Source organism: Neophocaena asiaeorientalis, unplaced genomic scaffold (assembly GCF_003031525.2).
Source record: "Neophocaena asiaeorientalis asiaeorientalis breed wild unplaced genomic scaffold, Neophocaena_asiaeorientalis_V1.1 scaffold64, whole genome shotgun sequence".
NCBI classification, from domain to species: domain Eukaryota; kingdom Metazoa; phylum Chordata; class Mammalia; order Artiodactyla; family Phocoenidae; genus Neophocaena; species Neophocaena asiaeorientalis.
The window spans coordinates 5,466,401-5,482,432 of NW_020185334.1; positions in this window are offsets into that span (position 1 = coordinate 5,466,401).

The following is a 16,032-nucleotide window of genomic DNA, read 5'->3' on the forward strand; positions in this document are numbered from 1 at the left end:
CTCGGGACTTAACCCTATGTATTTCTTCATCTGGCTATTGATAAATATCCTTTAATATCATTTGTAATAAACCAGTAGTCTAGTGAGCAGACAGTTTTCCTGAGTCTTTTGAGCCATTCTAGCAAATTAATCAAACCCAAGGAAGGGATTATGGGAACCTCCAATGTATGGTAGGTTGGTTAGAAGGCCAGATGACAAACTGGACTTGCTATTGGCGTCTGAAGTGGAGGGCAATCTTGTGGGAATGAGCCCTCTATCCTGATGCTAACTTGAGTAGATAGTGTCAGAATTGTGTTGAATTGTAGGACACCCAGCTGGATTCTGAGAACTGCTTGGTAGTGTGGGGAAATCAACGCCCCGCCACACACACACAATGGAGTCAGAACCTTTACCGTGTAAGCTTGGTCAAGTTAAATTTCTTTTTTGTGCCTCAGTGAAAAAAATAATAGCATTGTGGTGGTTTAAAGTGTCCACACATTCTTTGACCCTCCCTTCAAAATAGTAGAGCTTACTTCCCTTCCCCTTTCACAGATCCAGGATTTGGTCTTACTTCTAATGACTAGAATAAAGTGACTGTGACAGCGTGTGATATCAGATAAGGTCATAAAAGACATTGTGGTTTCTGAATCTCTCCTCTTCAGAATGTTCATTCTAGGGCAAGTCAGCTGCTATGTTACAAGGATACTCGGGCAGTTCCGGGGCAAGGCCCATGTGGCAAAGACTTGAGGCCTCCAGCCAACAGCCTTGTGAGTAAGTCATCTAGAAAGTGGATCCTTCAGTTCCAGTTAAAACTTCAGATGTCTGAAGCCCTGGCAGCAGATATCAGGCTTTTTCCTGTGTCAAGATCATTCCCTAGCCTAGGTGACCAATGGCCAGGCTTAATGGAGACTTTGCCATAACATGCTTGATGTGTTCCTCTCCCACCCCCAGAAATGCCACAGGAAGTATAAACAAGAGATAGTGGAGAGAAAAATGTACTAAAGTTGGCAGAGTTTGGGCAAATCAGAGTTTGGTGCCTGAATATTTCCTACATTCAAGCAGGTCAGACAGGGTGGACAGAGGCCTGAACATAAAACTTTTGAAGTTGTATGCCGAACCATATGAATGATACCTGCTTTTGGACATTTCTAAAGGCAAGAGGATCCCTGACAGATCTGAGCCAATAGGACATGGTGGGATAAAAATGTAAGCAAAATCTTCCACCCTCCCTTCATTCCCTAAGCTCTCAGAGGACAGCAAGTAAGACCCCACAAGTTTCTCTATTTCCAAAGGAGAGATCTCTGAGGTTAGCTGAGGGGCAGTTGTGAGCCAGCCTGGTGGTAGAGCAATGGAACAGTGGGACACACCTCCTAAAGGGAGTGTGCATAAATTGTGGGCTCTGCAGAGAAACACAACTGAGATATGGCAAAAAGGTAGGGGTGTGTCTAGAAAAATATGTCCACCAGCTATGCTGAAACCATCACATCAATAATTATTAAAAGTCAAATTCTCCCGACCTGCCCAGCAGCTGATGATCCCAATGGAAGACAGCTTTTTCCACCAGGGAACCATCAGTCACCATCACTTATCCAAGCAGCTTTTCTTTCCTCCCTTTCCTCTCTTCTTCCCACCAGCACACCCCAGTGATGGACAATGTGCTAATACTGACAATACTTGGATTTCTGACTACTTATGACTGTTATCATAACAGGATTAGGTAGAAAATCCCAGATTAGACTAGATTATTGAATAAGAAAACATTTAATTTATCCATCACCAAGCAAGAATGAGGGCTTTGCCAAGAATATGATTGGTTATGGAAAGGGTTACCATGTGTAGTGGTTTGGTTTACACCTTGTGTTCAGGCTTCATTGTTAGGAGATGCTGCAACTATGTTCTGGCCACAAGGGAGCAAGCTTCAGGACAAAAGCCAACTAGCTAAGTCTAGCAGAGCAATTTCCAAAAACTTGGAGCTTTAATAAACTTGAACTAACTTGGACCTGCCCTACTTCTGACTTCAAACTAAGTGAGAAAATAATTTCCTGTATTTTTAAGCTATTTTGAGATGACAAAAACATGCTGACACAGCATCCTGACAGCATCCTTTTGATACTCAAATTTCATCAATATTTGACACATTTATCAAATAAATCTTGATGTCTATCCTTCTATGCAAGGTAAATATAGTCTGAATATCCATCCAGAAATTATAGCTGGTCTGCAACATATAATTATTGTATGACCTATATTTATTAATAGTTATTCTTTCTCAACTTTCTTCTACAGTTCCATATATAGGCAGAGTAAATCTACACTGTTATGTTGATTAGACAAAACATCAGGAAGTTACTGTTAATTGTACCTTTATTTCAATTATGGAAAAAAACCAAACCTTTCTCTCCTATTTAACATTCCCTAGATAAGCAGTTGAAGTAAACTAGTATGATTCTAAAGTGATTTGTGCACTAGATAGACCAGAGTATAGGTATGTACCTCCAAAAAATATAGGCACAATTGTTCTAGAAATTAGATCTTCATTAAATAAAAAAGTTAAATGATTAACTTCAAGCTGATTAGATATTTTTATTAATTACATCCTTAGCCAATGCTTCTTTTCACAGCTGCAACAATTAAAATATAATACATATTCAAATCAGTAATTGAATTAGTTACACCCTCAGCTCAGTGAAGACTTTTGAATAAATAGAATTCAAGTACCATATTTTCATGCTTCATAACACTTGCTGTATCTTAGTTTAATGACTGCCATGTCTTGTACTGTAAGAAGATTTTATTTTGAGTTTATTTTACACTATTCACAAGCTCATATACATGGGTTACAGGCTGTATCTAGATATGACCACGGACTGGGAGTTTGTTAACTACACTTGAGATGAGAAATTCTCCAGAGACACAGTCTGATTGGTGTTGCATACTTTCATATTTTCTACCTGTCCAGCTTTGCAAGGAAGATCCATGAGGTTGTTTTCCTTTCATATGACCAAGCAGTAAAATGATTACTGCATTGAGAATTTTGTTTTCCTGTGCTAAGTTCTTAAAATAACTCATGTTCAAAAAAGTGAAGGAAGACTTTTTATAAAACAGTTTGGAAAGAAAATTTACTGCTTTTTATCTTGCTATTCTCAATAGTTTAATGATTTTAGAGTGCACTTGAGACAATTTAGGAAGATTATTTAGGAAATAAAGCACAAGTAATAAATTCATATTGTGTTAAACTGAACATTTTTTTTCTCGAATTCCCTTTGAAATTGTCCTTGTGCATCTACGATACAGAAAGAATCCAATAGAGTAATATAATGGGGCCATATGAATTTGTGTTCTAGTTGCTGTCAATTGCATCTTTGTTTGAATCACATTTAGAAGAGATCCAGCCATGATACAAAACCAAAACAGCAGATAAGGGTGATGATAGACAATAATAAGAGTTAGATCTTGGTCTTCATTTTGTCCTGGGCAATTAGAAGAATGAATGTGGATAATGGAAGTGGATATTGAACCCAAATTCATTTAACTTTCATTGGCATCACAGCAATTCATTCTTCATTCACTTTTTTTCCAGGGAGTTTTGAATAATTGAACAATTTTAAACATAATTTTCTACTGAAAGGGATATTTTATTGACTAACTTAACAAATCATTAGCAAGCACATACTTGTTATATGCCACTGTTCTAGATGCTGTGATTGCTTTTGCTAATAGTTCACAGCTGCCCCTTCTCCTGAGACTGCCCTGAGCCAGTGGACCCCATATACCAGGAGATTCCTGGGAGGTTATAATCCACCACTCACCCATCAAATGGGCGTAGACGTGAACAACTCTGTGGTGCTCTTCACACTCCAGAGCTCCTCCTGTGATCAGGCTGACACTAGATTTCAGCTGTATTCTCATGCTTCGCGTCCTTCCCTGGCACTCTTCTCCCTTCCTCAGTCTCTTACAAGTGTCCTCTGAGAGCACTCCCTCAATAAATTACTTGAACGAGAATCCCTGGCTAATGCTCTGTTTCTAGGAAACCTGAAGTAAGACATAAGGCATCAGTCAAATTGCCAAGTACTCCTAGGTCAATGATACCATAGGAAGACAAGTATTATTATTATTATTATTATTTATATATTCAGTTAACTGACTTCATTTATCATATAACTAATGTGTCATGGGTATATCATCAATCCTATAGGTACATTGAGAAAAGCAAGCAATAGAATCTCTTCCATGATAGAATGATATCAGAGAAAGAAATCATCTTTACAGTTTTCTAAAAATAGATTTTATTTTTCAAAGGCAAGAATTGTTAGCAAAATCTTGAAATGTTTGCTGTATGGTAAATTGTTAGTAACTTGGACTGAGGGAGAAAGCTAACCTGAATTGATAGGAAGGAAAGATAAGTATTATTAAATGCCTCCAGTTTGAAGGCTTTTTACCAGAATATTCACTTCATCTTTGAAAAACATCATGTTAGTAGTTTTACATGCTAATACAGTAATTTACACATTGATTTTTATAAAATTATTAGTGTAAAATTGGGGGAAAAGAAAATGACTACTAAATATACAGAAAAGTGTTAATTTGGGGAAGACATATGTAAATAAATACCCTTTTAACTAACTTCAAAGGACTCTCAGTATAATTTTTTAAACTGCATTTTGTTTAATTTGTTTCATTAACTATTGTTTGCTAAAAGGACATTGCAAGTAGAGAGAATATATTATGACTATAAGTGCTGTGTTGAATTTGATCTGTAGCTGTATTTATGTATAAAAATGTCAGACCTCAGCACCTTCATTCTGAATCATGCTTTATACTATTCATAAGTGACTAATTCTGTAATACATTGTTCATAAAATTAAATGGTATATTTGGACATGAAAGAAATTTAGAATTATCGAATGTTGAGCTAAAAGAGTAAGATGCTAGAGAAATCTAGTCCATTTTCTACATTATTCAGTTGAGGAAATTGCAAGTTAGAAAGATAAAGTGAGTTATTGAAAGTCATGGAGTTAATTGGTGTTCATATCTAAAACCAGAAGGCAGAACAGGGTGTAGTAAACATATTCATTATAAGGTATAACTGTTGTAATTGTTGTTATTATTGGAAAAAAGAATGAAAAATACAATAGAGATGAAATGAAGAATTAATAATTATCAATATAATTCTTTCACATAATTATATTATAATCACATATAATGTTTCGCATAATTCAGGGAAAAGTCAACACTGTAGTTTCCTCCTAAATTAAATGGATATTTAATATGAGTTTTTCATTGCATAGAAATTAAAACAAAACTCTATTTATATTAACTAGTTGCTTCCTCTTATTTAAAACATTTAATTCACTCAGTTAAGTAGTATCTTTGGACCTGCCTCTGTTTCCTGTAAACTATGCTCTTCAAGTCACTTCTTATTGGAGAGCTGGCAGCTTTGGGGGACAGAATTTGGCAGTGTTGTATGGAATATTATTTGGGTTGAGTTTATTGAATAGAGTAGCACTTCTCAAACTGTCAGAGTACGTAAGAATCATCTGGAGACCTTGTGAAAAAGGCAGATTTTATAATGTAAGGCCACAAAATGAAATTAACAATTCAATCTACAATAGCATCAGAAAGAATAATACATTTGGGAAAAATTTAACAAAAAAAGTGCAAGGTTTGTAACTGAAAAGTACAAAACATTGTCAACAGAAATTAAAAACCTAAATAAATGATAAGAAAGCCCATGTTCATGGATTGGAAGATTTAACATCATTAAGACGGCAGCGCTCCCTAAACTGATTTAGAGGTTCAACACGATCCTTATCAAAATCCCAGCCACGTTTTTCCCAGAAATTGACAACTCATCCGTAAATGCATATGGAAATGCAAGGGACATGGATTAGCCAAAATAATACTGAAAAAGAACAGAGTTGGAGAACTGTTTCAAAACTTACTACAAAGCTACAGTAAATGAAAGAGTATGGTACTGGCATAAGGATAGACAAATAGATAAATAGAATAAAACTGAAAGTCCAGAAATAAACCAATACATTTATGGTCAAATGATTTTTAACAAGGTTGCCAAGATAATTCAAGGGGAGACAGAATAGTCTTTTCAATAAATGATACTGGGACAGCTGGATATCTATATACAAAAGAATGTCTTCTACCTCACATCTTACACATAAAGTTAATTCAAAATGGATCAAAGAACTAAATATAAGAGGTAAAACTACAAAACTTTTAGCAAAAGTTTTAGCTGTCACAGGAGCCCAGGAAAGAGTCTATGAGTATCAGCCCTCTGAAATGCGCAGCTTAGAACAGGGGAAGGAGAGAAACGGAGTTGTGGGAAAATAGACCCAAGACTGACATGAGACCATAAGGGAAGTGTAACTTTGTAATTTATCATCATACGTGCCAAGGAATAACAAAAATAACAAAACCAGGAAAGCCTGGTTGAAAAGCTATTACCCTTTTTGCTTCCCAACATGCCTGAACATTAGAATCACCAAGAAGGTTTCTAAAATCCTCTGCCAGGCTGCACCTCAGACTAATTACATCAGAAACTCTAAGGGTGAGACTGAAGCATCAGTGATTTTTTTTAATTACTCAGGAGATTTCAATATACAGCCAAGGTTAAGAACTATTACTTTACAAAAAGGGATTGGACAGGTAATGTTTTATGTAGCTTACTATTAGAAATTATAATAGAGAGCTTCACTTTTCTTCTTTTTTTATTTTAATTTTGTCTGTACTGGGTCTTTTATTTTGAATTTTATTTAATTTATTTTTTTATACAGCGTGTTCTTATTAGTTATCTATTTTATACATATTAGTGTATACATGTCAATCCCAAACTCCCAATTCATCTCACCACCACCAGCACCCTACCACTTTCCCCCTTTGGTGTCCTTATGTTTGTTCTCTATATCTGTGTCTCTATTTCTGCCCTGCAAACAGGTACCTCTGTAGAATTTTTCTAGGTTCCACATATATGAGTTAATATACAATATTTGTTTTTCTCTTTCTGACTTACTTCACTCTGTATGACAGTCTCTAGATCCATCCACGTCTCTACAAATGACCAAATTTCATTCCGTTTTATGGCTGAGTAATATTCGATTGTATATATGTACCATATCTTCTTTATCCATTCGTCTGTTGATGGGCATTTAGGTTGCTTCCATGACCTGGCTATTGTAAATAGTGCTACAATGAACATTGGGGTGCATGAGTCTTTTTGAATTATGGTTTTCTCTGGGTATATGCCTAGTAGTGGGATTGCTGGGTCATATGGTAATTCTATTTTTAGTTTTTTAAGGAACCTCCATACTATTCTTCATAGTGGCTGTATCCATTTACATTCCCATCAACAGTGCAAGATGATTCTCTTTTCTCCACACCCTCTCCAGCATTTGTTGTTTGTAGATTTTCTGATAATGTCCATTCTAACTGGTGTGAGGTGATATGTCATTGTAGTTTTGATTTGCATTTCTCTAATAATTAGTGACGTTGAGCAGATTTTCATGTGCTTCTTGGCCAACTGTATGTCTTCTTTGAAGAAATGTCTATTTACGTCTTCTGTCCATTTTCGGATTGGGTTGTTTGTTTGTTAAATATTGAGCTGCATGAGCTGTTTATATATTTTGGAGATTAATCCTTTATCTGTTGATTCATTTGCAAATATTTTCTCCCATTCTGAGGGTTGTCTTTTCGTCTTGTTCATAGTTTCCTTTGCTTTGCAAAAGCTTTTAAGTTTCATTAGGTTCCATTTGTTTATTTTTCTTTTTATATCCATTAGGAGATGGATCAAAAAATATCTTGCTGTGATTTATGTCAAAGAGTGTTCTTCCTATGTTTTCCTCTAAGAGTTTTATAGTGTCCAGTCTTACATTTAGGTCTCTAGTCCAGTTTGAGTTTATTTTTGTGTATGGTGTTAGGGAGTGTTTTATTTTTATTCTTTTGCATGTAGCTGTCCAGTTTTCCCAGCACCACTTATTGAAGAGACTGTCTTTTCTCCATTGTATATCCGTCTGTCCTTTGTCATAGATTAGTTGACCATAGGTTCATGAGTTTGTCTCTGGGCTTTCTATCCTGTTCCATTGAACAATATTTCTGTTTTTGTGTGAGTACCATACTGTCTTTATTAACGTAGCTTTGTAGTACAGTCTGAAGTCAGGAAGTCTGATTCCTCCAGCTCTGTTCTTTACCCTCAAGAGTGCTTTGGGTATTCAGGGTCTTCTGTATCTGCATACAAATTTTAATATTTTTTTGTTCTAGTTCTGTAAAAAATGCCATTGGTAATTTAATAGGGATTGCATTGAATCTGTAGATTGCTTTGGGTACTACAGTCATTATCACAATATTGATTCTTCCAATCCAAGAACATGGTATATCTCTCCATCTGCTTGCATCATTTTTAATTTCTTTCATCAGTGTCTTATAATTTTCTGCATACAGGTCTTTTGTCTCCCTAGGTAGGTTTATTCCTAGGTATTTTATTATTTTTGTTGCAATGGTAAATGGGAGTGGTTCCTTAATTTCTCTTTCAAATTTTTCATCATTAGTGTATAGGAATGCAAGAGATTTCTTTGCATTAATTTTGTATCCTGCAACTTTACCAAATTCATTGATTAGCTCTAGTAGTTTTCTAGTGGCATCTTTAGGATTCTCTATGTATAGTATAATGTCATCTGCAAACAGTGACAGTTTACTTCTTTTTTTCCAATTTGTATTCTTTTTATTTCTTTTTCTTCTCTGATTGCCATGGCTAGGACTTCCAAAACTATGTTGAGTAAGAGTGGTGAGAGTGGACATCCTTGTCTTGTTCCTGATCTTAGAGGAAATACTTTCAGTTTTTCACCATTGAAAATGATGTTTGTTGTGGGTTTGTCATATAAGGCCTTTATTATGTTGAGGTAGGTTCCCACTATGCCCACTTTCTGGATACTTTTTTCGTAAATGGGTGTTGAATTTTGTCAAAAGTTTTCCTGCATCTATTGAGATGATCATATGGCTTTTCTTCTTCAATTTGTTAATATGGTGAATCATATTGATTGACTTGCGTGTACTGAAGAATCCTTGCATCCCTGGGAATAATCCCACTTGATCATGGTGTATGATACTTTTAATGTGGATCTGTTTGCAAGTATTTTGTTGAGGATTTTTGCATCTATATTCATCAGTGATATTGGCCTCTAATTTTCTTTTTTTATAGTATCTTTGTCTAGTTTTGGTTTCAGGGTGATGTTGGCCTCAAAGAATGAGTTTGGAAGTATTCCTTCATCTGCAATTTTTTTGAAGAGTTTGAGAAGGATGGGTGTTAGCTCTTCTCTAAATGTTTGATAGAATTCAGCTGTGAAGCCATCTGGTCCTGGACTTTTATTTGTAGGAAGATTTTTTTTTGTTGTTTTTTTGATAAATTTGTTTATTTATTTAGTTTTGGGTGCATTAGGTCTTCGTTGCTGCACACGGGCTTTCTCTTGTTATGGTGAGTGGGGGCTGCTCTTCGTTGTGGTTTGCGGGCTTCTCATTGCAGTGGCTTCTCTTGTTGCAGAGCATGGGCTCTAGGAGCATGGGCTTCAGTAGTTGTGGCACGCGGGCTCAGTAGTTGTAGTTCACAGGCTCTAGAGAGCAGGCTCAGTAGTTGTGGTGCATGGGCTTAGATCTCAACCACTGCACCACCAGGGAAGGCCCTGTTGGAAGATTTTTAATCACAGTTTCAATTTCAATACTTTTGATTGGTCTGCTCATATTTTCTATTTCTTCCTGGTTCAGTCTTGGAAGGTTATACCTTTCTAAGAATTTGTCCATATCTTCCAGGTTGTCCATTTTATTGGCATAGAGTTGCTTGTAGTAGTCTCTTAGGATGCTTTTTATTTCTGTGGTGTCTGTCATAACTTCTCCTTTTTAATTTCTAATTTTATTGATTTGAGTCCTCTCCCCCTTTTCTTGATGGGTCTGGCTAATGGTTTATCAATTGTGTTTATCTTCTCAAAGAAGCAGCTTTTAATTTTATTGATCTTTGCTATTGTTTTCTTTGTTTGTATTTCATTTATTTTTGCCCTGATCTTTATGATTTCTTTCCTTCTACTAACTTTGGCATTTGTTTGTTCTTCTTCTTCTAGTTCTTTAGGTGTAAGTTTAGACTGTTTATTTTAGATTTTTCTTGTTTCTTGAGGTAGGCTTGTATTGCTATAAACATCCCTTTTAGAACTTCTTTTGCTGCATCACTTAAGTTTTGGATCGTCATGTTTTCATTGTAATTTGTCCCTAGGTATTTTTTGATTTCATCTTTGCTATCTTCAGTGATCTCTTGGTGATTTAGTAGCACATTGTTTAGCCTCCATGTGTTTGTGTTTCTTACATATTTTTCCCTGTAACTGATTTCTAATCTCATAGAACTGTGTTCAGGGAAGATGCTTGATATGATTTCAATTTTCTTAAATTTACTGAGGCTTGATTTTTGACTGAAGATGTGCTCTCTCCTGGAGAATGTTCTGTGTGCACTTCAGAAGAAAGTGTAATCTGCTGTTTTTGGATGCAATGTCCTGTAAATATAAATTAAATCTCTCTGGTCTATTGTGTCATCTAAAGCTTGTGTTTCCTTAGTAATTTTCTGTTTGGATGTTATGTCCATTTGTGTAAGTGAGGTGTTAAACTCCCCCACTATTATTGTGTTACTGTTGATTTCCACTTTTATAGCTGTTAGCAGTTGCCTTATGTATTGAGGTGCTCCTAAGTTGGGTGCATATATATTTATAATTGTTATATCTCCTTCTTGGATTGATCCCTTGATCATTATGTAGTGTCTTTCATTGTCTCTTGTAACATTCTTTATTTTTTATTTATATATTTTCTGAACACCTATATTAGAGTATATTTGCTTTACGATGGTGTGTCAGTTTCTACTTTATAACCAAGTGAATCAGTTATACATATACATAAGTCCCCATATCTCTTCCCTCTTGCATCTCCCTGCCTCCCACCCTCCATATCCCACCCCTCTAGGTGGTCACAAAGAACAGAGCTGATCTCTCTATACTATGCGGCTGCTTCCCACTAGCTATCTATTTTACCTTTGGTAGTGTATATATGTCCATGTCACTCCATCCCAGACAACCTGTACCCCTCCCCGTAACCTGAAGTCCATTCCTAGTAGGTCTGCATCTTTAGTCTTGTCTTGCCCCTAGGTTCTTCTGACCATTTGTTTTTCTTTTTATAGATTCCATACATATGTGTTAGCATACGGTATTTGTTTTTCTCTTTCTAACTTACTTCAATCTGTATGACAGTCTGTCAGTCCATCCACCTCACTACAAATAACTCAGTTTCATTCCATTTTATGGCTGATTAATATTCCATTGTATATATGTGCCACATCTTCTTTATCAATTCATCTGTTGATGGACACTTCGGTTACTTCCATGTCCTAGCTATTGTAAATAGAGGTGCAATGAACATTTTGGTACATGACTCTTTCTTTTTTTAATTAATTAATTATTTTTTACATCTTTATTGGAATATAATTGTTTTACAATGGTGTGCTAGTTTCTGCTTTATAGCAAAGTGAATCAGTTATACATATGCATATGTTCCCATATCTCTTCCCTCTTGCATTTCCCTCCCTCCCACTCTCCCTATCCCACCCCTCTAGGTGGTCACAAAGCACCGAGCTGATCTCCCTGTGCTATGCGGCTGCTTCCCACTAGCTATCTATTTTATGTTTGGTAGTGTATATATGTCCATGCCACTCTCTCGCTTTGTCACAGCTTACCCTACCCCCTACCCATATCCTCAAGTCCATTCTCTAGTGGGTCTGTGTCTTTATTCCTGTCTTACATGTTGAGGAAAGTTCCCTCTATGCCTACTTTCTGCAGGGTTTTTATCGTAAATGGGTGTTGAATTTTGTCAGAAGAATTCTCTGCATCTATTGATATGATCATATGGTTTTTTTGTTTGTTTGTTTGTTTGTTTTGTGGTACATAGGCCTTTCACTGTTGTGGCCTCTCCAGTTGTGGAACACAGGCTCCGGACATGCAGGCTCAGTGGCCATGTCTCACGGGCCCAGCCACTCTGTGGCTGTGGGATCTTCCCGGACCGGGGCACAAACTGTGTCCCCTGCATCGGGAGATGGACTCTCAACCTCTGTGCCACCAGGGAAGCCCGATCATATGGTTTTTCTCCTTCAATTTGTTAATATGGTGTATCACCTTGATTGACTTGCATATATTGAAGAATCCTTGCATTCCTGGGATAAACCCCACTTGATCATAATGTTTGATCCTTTTAATGTGCTGTGGATTCTGTTTGCTAGTATTTTGCTGAGGATTTTTGCATCTATGTTCACCAGTGATATTGGCCTGTAGTTTTCTTTCTTTGTGACACCTTTTTCTGGTTTTGATATCAGAGTGATGGTGGCCTCGTAGAATGAGTTTGGGAGTGTACCTCTCTCTGCTATATTTTGGAAGAGTTTGAGAAGTCTAGGTGTTAGCTCTTCTCTAAATGTTTGGTAGAATTCGGCTGTGAAGCCATCTGGTCCTGGGGTTATGTTTGTTGGAAGATTTTTAATCACAGTTTCAATATCAATGCTTGTGATTTGTGTGTTCATATTTTCTATTTCTTCCTGGTTCAGTCTTGAAAAGTTTTGCATTTCTAAGAATTTGTCCATTTCTTCCAGGTTGTCCATTTTATTGGCATAGAGTTGCTTGTAATAATGTCTCATGACCCTTCGTATTTTTGCAGTGTCAGTTGTTCCTTCTCCTTTTTAGTTTCTAATTCTATAGATTTGAGTCCTCTCCCTATTTTTCTTGATAAGTCTGGGTAATCGTTTATCAATTTTGTTTATTTTCTCAAAGAACCAGCTTTTCATTTTATTGATCTTTGCTATTGTTTCCTTCATTTCTTTTTCATTTATTTCTGATATGATCTTTATGATTTCTTTCCTTCTGCTAACTTTGGGATTTTTTTGTTCTTCTTTCTCTAATTGCTTTAGGTGTAAGGTTAGTTTGTTTATTTGGTAGGCTTGTTTCTTATGGGAGGCTTGTATAGCTATAATCTTCCCTCTTAGAACTGCTTTTGCTGCATTCCATAGGTTTTGTGTCATCATGTTTTCATTGCCATTTGTTTGTAGGTATTTTTCGATTTCCTCTTTGTTTTCTTCAGTGATCTCTTGGTTATTAGTAGTGTGTTGTTTAGCCTCCATGTGTTTGTATTTCTTACAGATTTTCTTCTGTAATTGATATCTAATCTCATAGCGTTGTGGTCTGAAAAGATACTTGATACAATTTCAATTTTCTTAAATTTACCAAGGCTTGACTTGTGGCTCAAGATATGATCTATTGTGGAGAATGTTCCATGAGCACTTGAGAAGAATGTGTATTCTGATGTTTTTGGATGGAATGTCCTATAAATATCAATTAAGCCCATCTTGTTTAATGTATCATTTAAAGCTGGTTTCCTTATTTATTATTTATTTTCATTTTGGATGATCTGTCCGTTGGTGAACGTGGGGTGTTAAAGTCCCCGAGTATGATAGTGTTACTGTCGATTTCCCGTTTTATGGCTGTTGGTACTTGCCTTATGTATTGAGGTGCTCCTATGTTGGGTGCATAAATATATACCATTGTTATATCTTCTTCTTGGATTGATCACTTGATCATTACATAGTGTCCTTCTTTGTCTCTTGTAACAGTCTTTGTTTTAAAGTTTATTTTGTCTGATATGAGAATTGCTCCTCCAGCTTTCTTTTGATTTCCATTTGCATGGAATATCTTTTTCCATTCCCTCACTTTCAGTCTGTTTATGTCCCTAGATATGAAGTGGGTCTCTTGTAGACAGCATATATACATGTCTTAGTTTTGTGTCCATTCACCCAGTCTATGTCTTTTGGTTGGCACATTTAATCCATTTATATTTAAGGTAATTATCGATATGTATGTTCCTATTACCATTTTCTTAATCATTTGGGTTTTATTATTGTAGGTCTTTTCCCTCTCTTGTGTTTCCTGCGTAGAAAACTTCCTTTAGCATTTGTTGTAAAGCTGGTTTGGTGGTGCTGAATTCTCTTAGCTTTTGCTTGTCTGTAAAGCTTTTAATTTCTCCATCAAATCTGAATGAGATCCTTGCTGGGTAGACTAATCTTGGATGTAGGTCTTTCTCTTTCATCACTTTAAATATGTCTTGCCACTCCCTTCTGGCTTGCAGAGTTTCTGCTGAAAGATCAGCTGTTAACCTTATGGGGATTCCCTTATGTGTAACTTGGTGTTTTTCCCTTGCTGCTTTTAATATTTGTTCTTTGTATTTAATTTTTTGTAGTTTGATTAATACGTGTCTTGGCATGTTTCTCCTTGGATTTTTCCTGTATGGGACTCTCTGTGCTTCCTGGACTTGATTAACTATTTCCTTTCCCATATTAGGGAAGTTTTCAACTGTAATCTCTTCAAATATTTTCTCAGTCCCTTTCTTTTTCTCTTCTTCTTCTGGGACCCCTATAATTCGAATGTTGCTGCATTAAATGTTGTCCCAGAGGTCTCTGAGACTGTCCTCAATTCTTTTCATTCTTTACTCTGCTCTTCAGTAGTCATTTCCACTATTTTATCTTCCAGGTCACTTATCTGTTCTTCTGCCTCAGTTATTCTGCTATTGATCCCTTCTAGAGAATTTTTAATTTCGTTTATTGTGTTCATCTCTCTTTGTTTGCTCTTTAGTTCTTCTAGGTCTTCGTTAAACATTTCTTGAATTTTCTCCGTTCTATTTCCAAGATTTTGGATCATCTTTACTATCATTATTCTGAATGCTTTTTCAGGTAGACTGCCTATTTCCTCTTCATTTGTTATGTCTGGTGGGTTTTTGCCTTGCTTCTTCATCTGCTGTGTGTTTCTCTGTCTTCTCATTTTGCTTAATTTACTGTGTTTGGGGTCTCCTTATAGCAGGCTGCAGGTTAGCAGTTTCCATTGTTTTTGGTGTCTGTCCCCAATGGCTAAGCTTGGTTCTGTGGGCTGTGTATGCTTCCTGGTGGAGGGGACTAGTGTCTTTGTTCTGGTGGATGAGGCTGGATCTTGTTTTTCTGGTGGGCAGGCCCACGTCTGGTGGTGTGTTTTGGTGTGTCTGTGGCCTTATTATGATTTTAGGCAGGCTCTCTGCTAATGGGTGGGGTTCTGTTTCTGTCTTGCTAGTTGTTTGGCATAGGGTGTCCATCACTGTAGCTTGCTGGTTGTTGAGTGGAGATGGGTCTTGGTATTGAGATGGAGATCTCTGGGAGATTTTTGCCATTTGATATTACATGGTGCTGGGAGGTCTCTTGTGGACCAGTGTCCTGAAATTTGCTCTCCCACTTCATTGGCAGAGCCCTGACGGCTGGGTGGAGCACCAAGAGCCTGTACTCCACACAGCTCCGAATAAAAGGGAGAAAATAAAAAGAGAGAGAAAGATGAAGATAAAATAAAGTAAAATAAAATAATATAAATTTATTAAAATAAAAATTTAAAAACTATTAAGAAAAAATAATTTTTAAAGTAATAATAATAAAAAAACGGACAGACAGAATCCTAGGGCAAATGGTAAAAGCAAAGCTATATAGACAAAATCACACACAGAAGCATACACATACATGCTCACAAAAAGAGGAAAAAGGGAAAAAATAATATATCTTGCTCTCAAAATCCACCTCCTCAGTTTGGGATGATTCATTGTCCATTCAGGTATTCCACAGATGCCAGTTACATCAAGTTGATTGTGAAGATTTAATCCGCTGCTCCTGAGACTCCTGGGAGAAATTTCCCTTTCTCTTCTTTGTTCACACATCTCTCGGGGTTCTGCTTTGGATTTTGACCCACCTCTGCATGTAGGTCACCAGAGGGCATTTGTTCTTTGCTCAGACAGGAAGGGCTTAAAGGAGCAGCTGATTTGGGGTCTCTGGCTCACTCAGGCCAGGGGGAGGGAGGGGTTCGGAATGAGGGGCGAGCCTGCGGTGACAGAGGCTGCCATGACATTGCAACAGCCTGAGGCACCGTGCGTTCTCCCAGGGAAGTTGTCCCTGGGTCTCGGGATCCTGGCAGTGGCGGG